General features: G+C 45.3%; 1 non-coding gene across 1 annotated transcript; it reads right to left on the bottom strand.

Moving 5' to 3' along the window:
- Positions 1–2,865: 2,865 nt before the first annotated feature.
- On the bottom strand, positions 2,866–2,938 carry Trnat-ggu (transfer RNA threonine (anticodon GGU)). The gene has a single exon. It is a non-coding gene; the product is annotated as a tRNA-Thr (tRNA).
- Between the last annotated feature and the right edge of the window lie 8,604 nt (positions 2,939–11,542).

An 11,542-nucleotide genomic window follows, 5' to 3' on the forward strand; every position in this document is an offset into this window, starting at 1 on the left:
TTATTTCTAAGTGTCCAGACCTCCAGTGTCAAACTAGATTTCAGTTCACGAATGTGTTTGTGAAGGAGCATTTGTGTTGGGCATCTGATTTAGGCATGCGATCAACAGATCGGGTACATTAAATGGCGCAAGCTCCTTCACGGCAGATTGATGCAAACCTTTCCACTGGTGACCTGCAGAAAACAAGAACATCACCTGGCACATGGATGCTTGTTGTACTTCATTCTTCGTTTCGTTCTATTTTTGTTATGTATTGCAGTCATCCGAGAAGCCTTGACTTTTTCTGCTAACTGTATGAACTTCGTCATTCTCATCTCACTCATGTAGTGTCTCCAATGTCAAAATGTCAACACGTTCCATCGTTCATTAGCTCATTTTCAAAGTCGTCATTTCACAACGCGTTAAAAGCATGTGACATTCACTCTATATTTATTTTAATCCAATAAGGGGCTGAACTAAAGGGACTGTGACACGCCGCCCTATTTTATCGTGAAGAAGTGTAAAAGACAGCCATTTGAATCCATGTGGACCTCCATTCAAAGTTCTGCAACGCGGGGTGTAATGGACGCGTAAGGCGTCAGCAGCGCTAATACGGAAACAACATCCGGCTGTGACATGACAACATAACGAGGGTCACGTGCTTTTGGGAACCAATAGCAATGGTCGACGCTCTCGCTACTCAAGTGTCAGAGCTGGACGCGGAAACTTCTTGCGGGATTTGCATTTTGCCAACTATATATACAACACGTAGAAGGATGTTTTCCCCTTTTTCGCAATATTCTGCCATGAGATCCAATTCTTGCGTTATGCAGCGAACCACAATTATATTATGGCTTCGTAACCCAGGTATCTCACGTGCACACATAAAATAAAGCATGGAGAAGCGTTGTAGCAGAAATGATGCTGAATAGTACTCGACTACGCTAACACCATTTCTGCACGAACTTACTTTTATGGGAAAGTGTCATCAACACACGCGGGTAATTTGCGGAATGATGTATGCAAGCAGAGCTGATGGAACCTGCAGCTCGCATGCGAGCTAAATAATTAGGTAGAGGTGCATGGCGGTGACAGGAAACTTGCCTTCTGGTGCACGGGTAAGTATGACTCTTGGCAAAACATTAATCACCTATGCCTATTAATCACTTATGCACATTTTCCTATTTTAGTGCTCGTAAGGCCTGTTAGCGGTGTTTGTGGGCACGGCCAGCTTAAGGACGAAGAAATAAAGTGCGACGGGGAAAAAAGTTGGACGCGGCCCCGCATGATGTTGCGATTTTCAGCGGGAACTGTTACTGACTCTTGCTGACGCCGACGAAACGTTTGGCATGTTTCCGTGACGGTCTGCAGACTTGTTTGTAAAATGTTTGTGATACGTTTGCAGAAAAGTTATTAATTGCTGGAAGGGAACTTCAAGAAAGGAAGAAACGTACCTAGGACAACACCGTCGCTTCGTATGTCATTTCTTTTTCTCGGTGTTCCTTTCTATCATGTACAGGTCGAAGGAGAGTTAACTGGAACGCCGCTTCGACCGGCGGAGAGGGAAGAGAATCACCCTAGCGGCGCTTAGTAGAAATAAAGGCGAAATAGTGTTTCGACTGTCCCACTTGTGCTGCGGGGGTGTCCGCCTTATGCGCCATTAAACTCCAAATCATCATCATCATCATCATCGGTGTCCGCCTTGCCATGAGCTGTTGACTCAACGTTACCCTCAGCTGTGGTCATCACCGTGACGTTTGTTTGGGTTTGCTGCGCTTATGTACAGGTGTATGCTGGCCGATATTGCACGAATGCGACGCCGCCATGCGGCTCAACAGCTCATGGCAAGGCGGACACCCCCCAGCCCAAGTGAGACAGTTGAAACACACTTCCCCTTTATTTCCCCTATGCGCCGCTAGAGTGGCTCTCTTCCCGCTCCGCCCAGAGCCGTATATTAAAAGGGAGTCTGGCCATTCATGGGTCATGCCTATACCTGAAGCTCTACCCACTTTTTCAGCTTTCTGACCAATCACGTCTTGAAATATGGAACACTATCAGTCACCCTACACTCACTATTTGTCCCCCTATCAAACATGAGCAACGCCATTTTGAGTGGCAAGTGGATTGGATGGGATTGAAATGAATACCTCTCGCGATCTGCAAAACTGTGGATTTTTTGCGCAAATTTGATGGACGCCACTTAGGCTGTGCAAGGCACGTCGGGAATTGTCGTCTGCTTTCTTGTCTGCTTCTGTCGTTGTACCGCTGCAGGTAGAACCGCATGCTGGTACACATCCTGTCGTCAGTACGATTTTTTAAAAATTATCTATATGAGTAGCTGGAATAAAAAGGCAAGAATGTTTATATCTATCAGATTCAGCAATTAAATTCAACATTGTACAGCACAGTGCAGTTTTTGTTGTGATGGCCGTGTTCACTAGGCGTAGCACCGGCGACAGGACGTATTATTTTCAGTTAGATATCGATGGATGAGCATAAGTTGAAACTGATTTCCGAGAAACGTATATGAGGATGCACATTTGCAGCGTAAAATCAAGGTAGTCCGTGAAAATTTTTTGTCCCAAAATCCCCGCTTCACTGCCTTGGTAAAAAGCAAACCAATCAGAGGACCGAAACTGTGATCGACAGGTCGAGCCTCTTTTTGTGGCTCCTCCCAATGGCAAGACTCACTTTTAATACAGTCAACCCTCGTTAATATGACCAAGGTCGTTTCCGCGAATTTTGGTGAAGTGACATTTAACATGACTCGAAATTCTGAGAGAACTGATGTTCTGAGGCTGGAACAACATAGAAAGGACAAACACATACAAAACGTCAATTTGCCTAAGAAATTAACGTTGAAAGATAGAAGGCACTGGAAAGGTTAGTCAGCTGTAGGAGTCGAACCCACATCGTCTGGATTACCGGTCCAGGGCTCTACCAATTGAGCTAAGCCAACACGCCTTCCGAAGACCCAGATGTGGGTTCGACTCCTACAGTTGGCTAACCTTTCCGGTGACTTTTATCTTTCATCGTTAATTTCTTAGGCAAATTGAGGCTTTGTATGTGTTTGTCCTTTCCATGTTGTTCCAGCCACAGAACATCAGTTCTCCCATGTTCAACAGTTGCCACTTGCGTCGATACCGTCGTATGAATGTGTGTATGAGTGAGCAAAAATATAAGAGTGAAAGGAGGATGAGTGAGAGAGAGTGGCTGGTTTGTCCCCTCACACGACGCACCCTGGAAGTCGCTGGGAAGGCGTGTTAGCTTAGCTCAATTGGTAGAGCCCTGGACCGGTAATCCAGAAGATGTGGGTTCGACTCCTACAGCCTGGCTAACCTTTCCAGGGACTTCCATCTTTCATCGAATTCCTGCTTCATTTGTGAAGCTGTCCACAAGGAGTCACAATGCACAATACTTCCGATCTACGGCTTATTGTCACTGCGCAATAAAATTTATAAAATACAGTCGGAGACAGGCAGTTGCGGGCGAGAGACACGAGCCCCGCGTGACGTAGAAGCTGCTCGGTGCCCTTTTTGTATTTGTTTTTGCATCTCTAGCCTACTCACACTAGGCGAACAACAGCAAAACACGCGATGAAAGGCACGTGCTCGCAGAGCACGTGCTTTTGTTTTGCATTTGTTCGGGGCCTTATCACACTGGGAAAACAAAAAACAGAGAGCAACAACAGTGCTGGCGAACATTGCTTTGCAAAACATTTCATGTTCTGCGCGTGCTTCGCAATGCACGCACACTGCTCGAGCTCTCGTGCAAACGCGCTAGGAAAATCATGGACGACGCTTTGGCGATGCGGCGATACTGCTGTGCTGTCTGGCTGGTCATGAGCAACGACGATGGTGACATTTTGGCAGCACTTGCGATGTACAAATCAGAAACCAGGGACGAGAACGACGAGAAACAACGACAACGAAGATGGTGGTTCAGGTCATGATTGCCGTGTGGTGCAGGGATGCTGTGAGAACCTCGAGAAGACCATGATAACTATTGACGATGAACCTGGGCACACATGTGAGGAGCTTCTCCATTCCGTGATACTGTTGGAGCAGGTCACGCCCTTCCGTCTCGTGACTGAACCCAGAGAAAGGCTGCCCATCACGTTCAGGTACCTCGCTACAGGTAGGTCGAGGACAACTACTTTGATAGGCGAAATCCTTCATGTTACCAATGTACAATCTGCATACTAAGCTGGAACAGACCAGAGGACATCGCACGAAACTGAGACGGCACAGGAGGCTCTCTGGCCACTTATCATTGAAGTTAGTTGCAAATGATAGTCCGATGCAACCGCATTCAAGCACATTCAAGCCACAGTTCTTCAATGAAGATGGAGTCAGTGGTCGAGGCTTTGCTGCAAGACAAGTTACTAGCTGCAGCCAAAAAAAAAAAAAAACAGGTGCAAATAAATTGTCTGAAACAGCTCTTCTGAGAGAGTGACTCCGTTGAACATGCACATACACCACATATCACATGACATGACATGACCGAAGTTTTCTCCTGGAGACTACAGTGGCAATAGATCTGCCATATTTAATTTCTCTACGAGCTCGACCCACAAATTAAACGAAAAATGGTTATTAACTAGGCTGCCCACAAAGTTCGCTGAAACAATTAATACTTCTTGCGGAAGTCCTACCCGAGGTCGTATCCTGCGGCACGTGCAGTATGTCGCCACACAAATGTGGGAGGACTCACCGTACGTGGAATCTCTGCTTCCTCTGCTTCCTCCTTGCTAAATCTCTGCTTCCAACTTGACTTTTTTTTTTTTCGGAAGCGCCTGGTGACTACTCCAACTGCGCTCTCTGGGAGAGCGGAAGGGAGAGTGAAACAGTTGGACGAGCAAATGGGATGGCGGGTACTAATTTAAGTAAGTTACGTTCTTTTCCTCTTAAAAAAAAATGTCATAGCTCCTACACATGTATATTCGACGATATATATCTCCTTAGATTTTGAGCAAGAATTTTATTTTATTACTATTATTATTATTATTATTTTTTTTTTTTTTTTGTGGTCGATGCAACTTCAAATTCTATAGATATTAAGAAAATTCCCTTGGGTTCGCAACGCTCTACTGTGGACAGGCGTGTTTTCCATCTCGAAAATCGAGCAATGTCCGAAACACAGCTTTTTGTTCGGCGCACATGTTCTTCGTACATGTTTTTGTTCGCGATTTCAATCACACTGGCAAAACATTTGCTGTCCTCCGATGTTTTTTGTCTGCTTCTGCAGTGTGCGAGGATGTCCGGCGAACGTGCTCTGGAAACATTGTTCGCCAGCAGTTTTGCTTTCGTGTTTTGTTCGTGCTTTGCCACTGCTTCGTGTTTTGTTCGTCTAGTGTGAGGAGCCCTTGTTTCAGCTGTGCCGTTGGATGTCACTGATCACGTGCCGTAGCCCATGATACGTCACGCCGTCTTCGGCTTCGCTTCAGCGCTCTTCGGAAGTGGAGAGCGTTCTTTAAAGGTGTGCGGAACATAGCCTTGCGCGTACTCTCTGGGTTACATGCGCTCATCGTTCTTTCAGAGCAGCTCATTCTATTTGTTGTAGAAGACGTCACAGCCAAAAACTAAAAATATTTTTGTGGTCACTTCCATGCTCCTTTAACGAGCAACATGGATCGTGCTCCAGGTCCAGGTAAGCCCTTCTTAAAGGAAGTCCGTTTGATTCTGTCTCATTTATTTAAGACGCATATATTGCAGGTACAGTATTTCAATTCAATTTATTTTATTACAACAACACAATTTTCTATTTTCAACAGTCTAATGCACCGCGATGGTGATGATGATAACGATGTCAGCAGAAAAGAAAACTGAGACGTGAGCCCGTGGTGAATACATACCGCGCGTACGTCATTCCTGGACCACTGGACTTGTAGGCAGGAGGATGATTCGATAGAAGTGGGATCGTGACTTCGGCATTCACCGCGCATACGGTTTCCGGGGGCCACTGGCCTTTTGGGTAAGGAGGATGACTCGGTCTGTGGTGGACGGTCACAATAACAGGGGAAGAATACAGATGTTCTCCTCAGTTCGTCCCCCAAAACGTTGGCCATAGTCGGATTATCGAGTTGTCATAGTAACGAGGGGCCTTTACACAGGACCTCCATTGGGAACACACGGTGCCCCACAGAAGTGGTAATAAAGTGAGGACTTAGTACTAACGAGTGTCCTATTAACGCGTGTCGACTGTATACGGCTCTGGTTCCACCGGTCGAAGCGACGTTCCTGCTAACTCTGCTTCGAGGTGTACAAAGAACTAACCTGCATCTTTCCCTCAAGGTTGCCGATCCCTTAACGTTGTATTGACCTCTGCCTTGTATATAAGGGCATGATCTAGGCGCCGGATCTGCAGCAAAATCATATGTGGAGAGTTCAGTCGTGCACTCACCATGCCAAGCTCTGGCAAATTTGTCGGCGTGGGCGGATAGACATCGCATTGGGACGCTGCGCGTCCCGGAACCTTACCGGCGCGCAGTAAACGTAGACACGTCGGGCAAACGGGAAACGTGGTGAGGTCGGGTAGGAGCTCTCTAATAGGTAGTTCCCACTTGCTGACGCAGGGCGTGAAGTCACGTCGCGGATGACGAGTTCGAGGGACGTTGGCACAAAAGACGTTTTTTCGTGTCATCACTACGGAGAGCTTGCCGTTGACGCAAGGACTCGCAGTTGAGGTGACTCTTCGGTAATGTTCCCTCGGTCTTCTGCCCTTTTCCTGTGTTCTGTGGTTCCCGCGTGTAGTTTCCCCCATTTCGACACTTCTGCAGCTACGTTCAGATTTTAATTATTGTAATGCAGCAAGCGTCATGGAATCAGGATAATGCGAAAAACGCGCTTTTCTTAGGGTGTCGGTGTCATCACGCTGGTCACCCTCGTTAGTTTACTTATCGCGGCGCCGGTTCTGTATGAAGGTTTAGAAGGATTGGGAGGCTTAGAGGGGATTTACAAAATTGGAAGGTCTTTACGTACCAAAGGACATCCTTAGGCCTAGTGCTCCTACTGAACTGCGTGGCCACGTTAGGCCGTTCTCATGAGAACCTGAAGCTTAGAAGGTTAATTTCTGTGTGTGTGTGTGTGTGTGTTTGTTCGCACAATCCGGGTTGACACAATTCGGGTCAACGCAATTCGGGTTGAACCGCTCCCGCGTGTGCTTAGCGGCAGCGCCGGCGCTGCGTCTTGGTGTGAAGCAGCCTTTCGGTGCAACGCCGGCAGTGGGGCAATGAAGTGCGGGGGTGGTCATGCTAAACTTTTTTTTTTCACAGCCAAAACAAAAACTTTCGATCAAACTTTGGAAAATGAACGTTCAAAGGGATACTCTTACATGCAATTTGTCTCATAGTTTGATCAAGACCACCTCAGTGTGCAATTGACGGCTGAATATGTGGTAAAAAGCATTATTTCCGAAATTCTTGTTTTTTTTTTCTGCGTACTCTTCCAAGTCTGCGCGCCTCAAAATATTTTTAACACATCCTATGCCTCCTAGACAACAGCGCTAAACAGATTAAATGGCTCTGGAAAATATTGCAGAGCTCCGTAAAAAATTCAAAATTATCGAATTTTTACATTTTCTCGGGGCATAAACTCTCAATAAAAAGTGTTGATCAACCTTAAACGGGTTTTGACACCAAAGTGTTATGCTTTGCCTTCACTCAAAAGAGATTTGTATGAATTTGCGAAAAACTGTATTTTGTTAGAATTATTCTTCGCCAGGTAGGTCACAGGCCCCATAGCAATCTTCAAGAGGTGGCTACGGCGAGAAAAAAAAAAAAAAAACAGCGTCAAAAATAAGTCGGGAGAGCATTGGTTGCATGGGAGCATTCAACCATAATTTATTTGAAAGAAATTCGACATGGTCGAGCGCAACGTCTGGGACGTTTGGCTCGGAATGGCACCGTTTCGAACATTCCGAAGGCGAACGCAGTAGCTACACAGTAAATTTGGTACACCTTTTTGGTGTAAATGGCTTGTCCATTGCACATGCCATGTACATGCACATGCCATTGCATGTGCCATGAATCAATTTTATTGCACTGCTGCTCTTTCAAACAGTGTCATGCAATGTTTTATGACTACCGATGGTATTATGACATTTATTTTATTTATCTATTTATTTATTTATGTTTATGATACATCCAATAATTCATTATATCATATGGGACTACCGCTACTTCAAACAGTGGCACAAAACACTGTTCGATGCAGCGGTAGTCCTGTAAAATCGATTCATGACACATGTGATGAAAATAGTTAAGGAATGTCATAATACGGTCGGTAGTCATAAAACACTGCATGACACTGTTTCAAGCAGCGGTAATCCCATATAATGAATTATTGGCGTATAGCATAAAAATAGTAATGAAATGTCATAATGACAAAAAGCAGTCATAAGACACTGCAAAAGCCTGGGGTTGTTGGATCAGGTGCCATAAACTCATGATACATTGGCAAAATCATGGAAGTCTCTGTCATGACAATTTCCATGACGGAATACATTTACAAGCGTCGCATGGATTAAATTAAGTGACCAATGGGTTAAAATGAGTGGGAAAACCTGTAGAGGATCAAAAATGTCAACATTTTTGAACGTATATAATTAGCGAGATTCGATTAAAATAGTGATAAAGTCAATATTGGAAATCGTTAGCATATCGCTATGTAGGTGGACATTCCCAGGAAAAATACTGCTACGTGATCTACAGCTTTTAAAATACGTTGTGCGACGTCATCAGCCTCTGAATAAATTGCACTTGCACGTTGTGCTCAGTTGAGCATAACCTTTTAACTTTTCGACCTTCTACCTCCACCGACAAAACCTCTATATTCATATCGATAGCTTATCGATATAAATATCGATAAAAATAGTGTTTCTTTTACACATCTATAGATTATGCTCTGCAGGAAATATGGATAACGTTCCATCCCCAGTAATTACAATCTGTACCCTTTGAATCGGCAGACTTACATACTGCACAAATGTGTTCTTATTGCTTCAGAAACCTTAACACACGAATCCAGCATTCGCAAGGCGTGGATAGCAAGGAGATCTGGAAACGTCCCGATCAGGATTGACATACAAAGTCTCCTTAACTTAAATCTTATACCTTAACTTACACTTAACTTATAAAGTACTCACTCACCAAAGTGATTCCCCCGTATCGCACTCCTTACCGTGTATCGCAGATAAAACGTATCAAGCTTTTCTTCCAATTGGAGAAATATTTGTGACCAAAGTGAACAAGAGTGAACAAGAATAATGGCGTCGCATTCTGACAACGAGTGAGCCATATTGAAGTTAGGATTGCAGAAAGCTTTTCGGGTCAGCAGAACTCGTCCGGCGTTGAGTGCAAATCACCCTCCCCCCGACACGACATTATTACGACAACATCGTTTAGACAACTATCGCGAAGTCACTGAATCTGAGAGCGATTTTACTGCTCGTGTGTGCTTCCAACGTACTACTCAACTACGGACTCTCCCAAGGCACCCCAAAAATGCGTAATTCGAGTAAGAAAGACATGATGGTTCAATCTCTTTCAATCTCCCGTTCGCCGATTACGCGTGCCTCGAGAGTTTTATTAACGAAGCATCCGTCTGCATACGGCTGCATTTTTATCTTCTTTACAGCTTCCCTAATACGCAGGGTGCTCGAAACATGGATTACTGTCAGTACAGTTGATTAACCCTGCGAATCCTGCCGAAATTGCTTTCTGTACCCGTCTCCTCCTGCTTTTTTTTTTTCTTGCACATCACGGAGACAGGATTCAAATTTGAAGCTTCTTAAGTCCCCGAGCGCCCTGTTCTGACGCTTGACGTTTATTGCCGCGAATAGAGAGTAATTGTTCTTCCGTTGACTGCGGAATCTTCCCCCTGTTTTAAAGCGGAAGAAAAGCATTTCTAATATTCTGCGTTGAACAGCTTCACCTCTTTACATTGTCCATTGAATGAAGCTCAATTCCTTTCTGCTTCGAAGTGTAGGTGAACGACTCCTTTCTGCTTCGAACAGGTGAACGACTGTTCGCCTCCCGTCGCTCTGGAACGCTCCGGCGAGCCACTTCATGTTCTATTGGTGGAAACGGACCACACCGATTACGTTCGACAGGGTCTTTTCGAGAACTCGTCTCCGACTCCTAGGGCTCGGGACCACCTTGACCCGCTCCTGTTGGAGCTGTTGCAAGAACGGACGGGGTTTCTGTCATGTCACTGTTGGCGCTTCTGCTGAGAAGAACCGCAGAAAAGCGTCGTCGCCGACCACGAAAAGGAACAGCAAAGGCTCGCTACCGGCGTGTGGGTTTGCGCTGATCGCAAGACACTGAAGGCATAAACAGGGGAAACACATATTTAATCTGTAGGGGCTGATTCGGTGACAATCTCTCATATCTCTCTGTCTTGGTATGCCAATCGTCTGGATAAGCCTTAAGGCTTACACAGTAAACTTTTTTAACCCCATTTTACAACAAATCCATGTTTTTTCTACATAAGCACCCTTTTTTACTCACTGAGGTGTAATAAAAGGCGTCAAAAACAGTGGAGAACAGGTGTTCTGAACTGAAATTACACGGATTTTTACACCTACAGGCAAATCAAGTGGTGTTACTGGAGTGTGAAAAAGGGTGTAAGCACAAAAACACCCCTGTTACACGATTTTACTCTTTTTGCACGAGTCAAGGCTGTTACAAATGGTGTTAAAAGAGGTCGATGATGATGAAGGCTCCTAGGGAAAGCCTAATACGGACACTTTGTTATAGAAAGCACGAAGGTAGCACACACTAACGAGATATAGTGTTTTTGACAGGCCAAGGTGTGCAATTAGCTCCGTTTTATTTCTTTTCATAGAGGTAAACAGGGAAGCGGAAAATCTCGCCAGGGGACCGACGTACGTCGGAGTCGGTTGCGGGCTGCAAGCCAAGCCTAGATTCGAGGCCGTCGACGCGACTTGGCCTGAGGGCAGGAAGGTCGGACTCGCTCAAAAAAGCGTGTCCACGCAGGAGCTGCCATCCGTTGGTCATGGAAGGTGTTGTGGAAGTTGCCAAGCAGCCAACAGAAGTTGGCTGCTTCATTCCGCTAAACTTGACGTGCTCGGTTTCATAAATCCGTCACTTGCTATCTAAATTCGGCGTACCATGTACGTATCTCATATGTATTCGTTAAACAAATAAGCAGTGAATATTTTCCCACTACATCACTTGCTTGTGTGCTGCCGTTTGTTCATCACTTTATTATCACGAAACTCGATAGACCAGAGCATGGAATGGCGGGTGGTTTCGTTTTTGCCATTCCCGGTTCCTGTTGGTTCGCAGAGCAGCATGAAAATGGCGGTTTACTGTGTGTATTCATCTTTGGAATTCTGTTGCCTTCCGAAATACATGCCTACATCTGTTACGATGGGTAACGATTTATTGATTTCGCTCGCAAAGCATACAAACGCCACTTCAACGTCACGTCATAGGCGGTAAACATCTTCATCCGTGTCGGTGGAAACCAAAGGGTTGGCGGTGTCGCAGATAGATAAGATAACATAAGAGGTGTCGCTCATAGATAAGATATGGCAACGT

Source organism: Ornithodoros turicata, chromosome 1 (genome assembly GCF_037126465.1).
Source record: "Ornithodoros turicata isolate Travis chromosome 1, ASM3712646v1, whole genome shotgun sequence".
NCBI lineage: Eukaryota > Metazoa > Arthropoda > Arachnida > Ixodida > Argasidae > Ornithodoros > Ornithodoros turicata.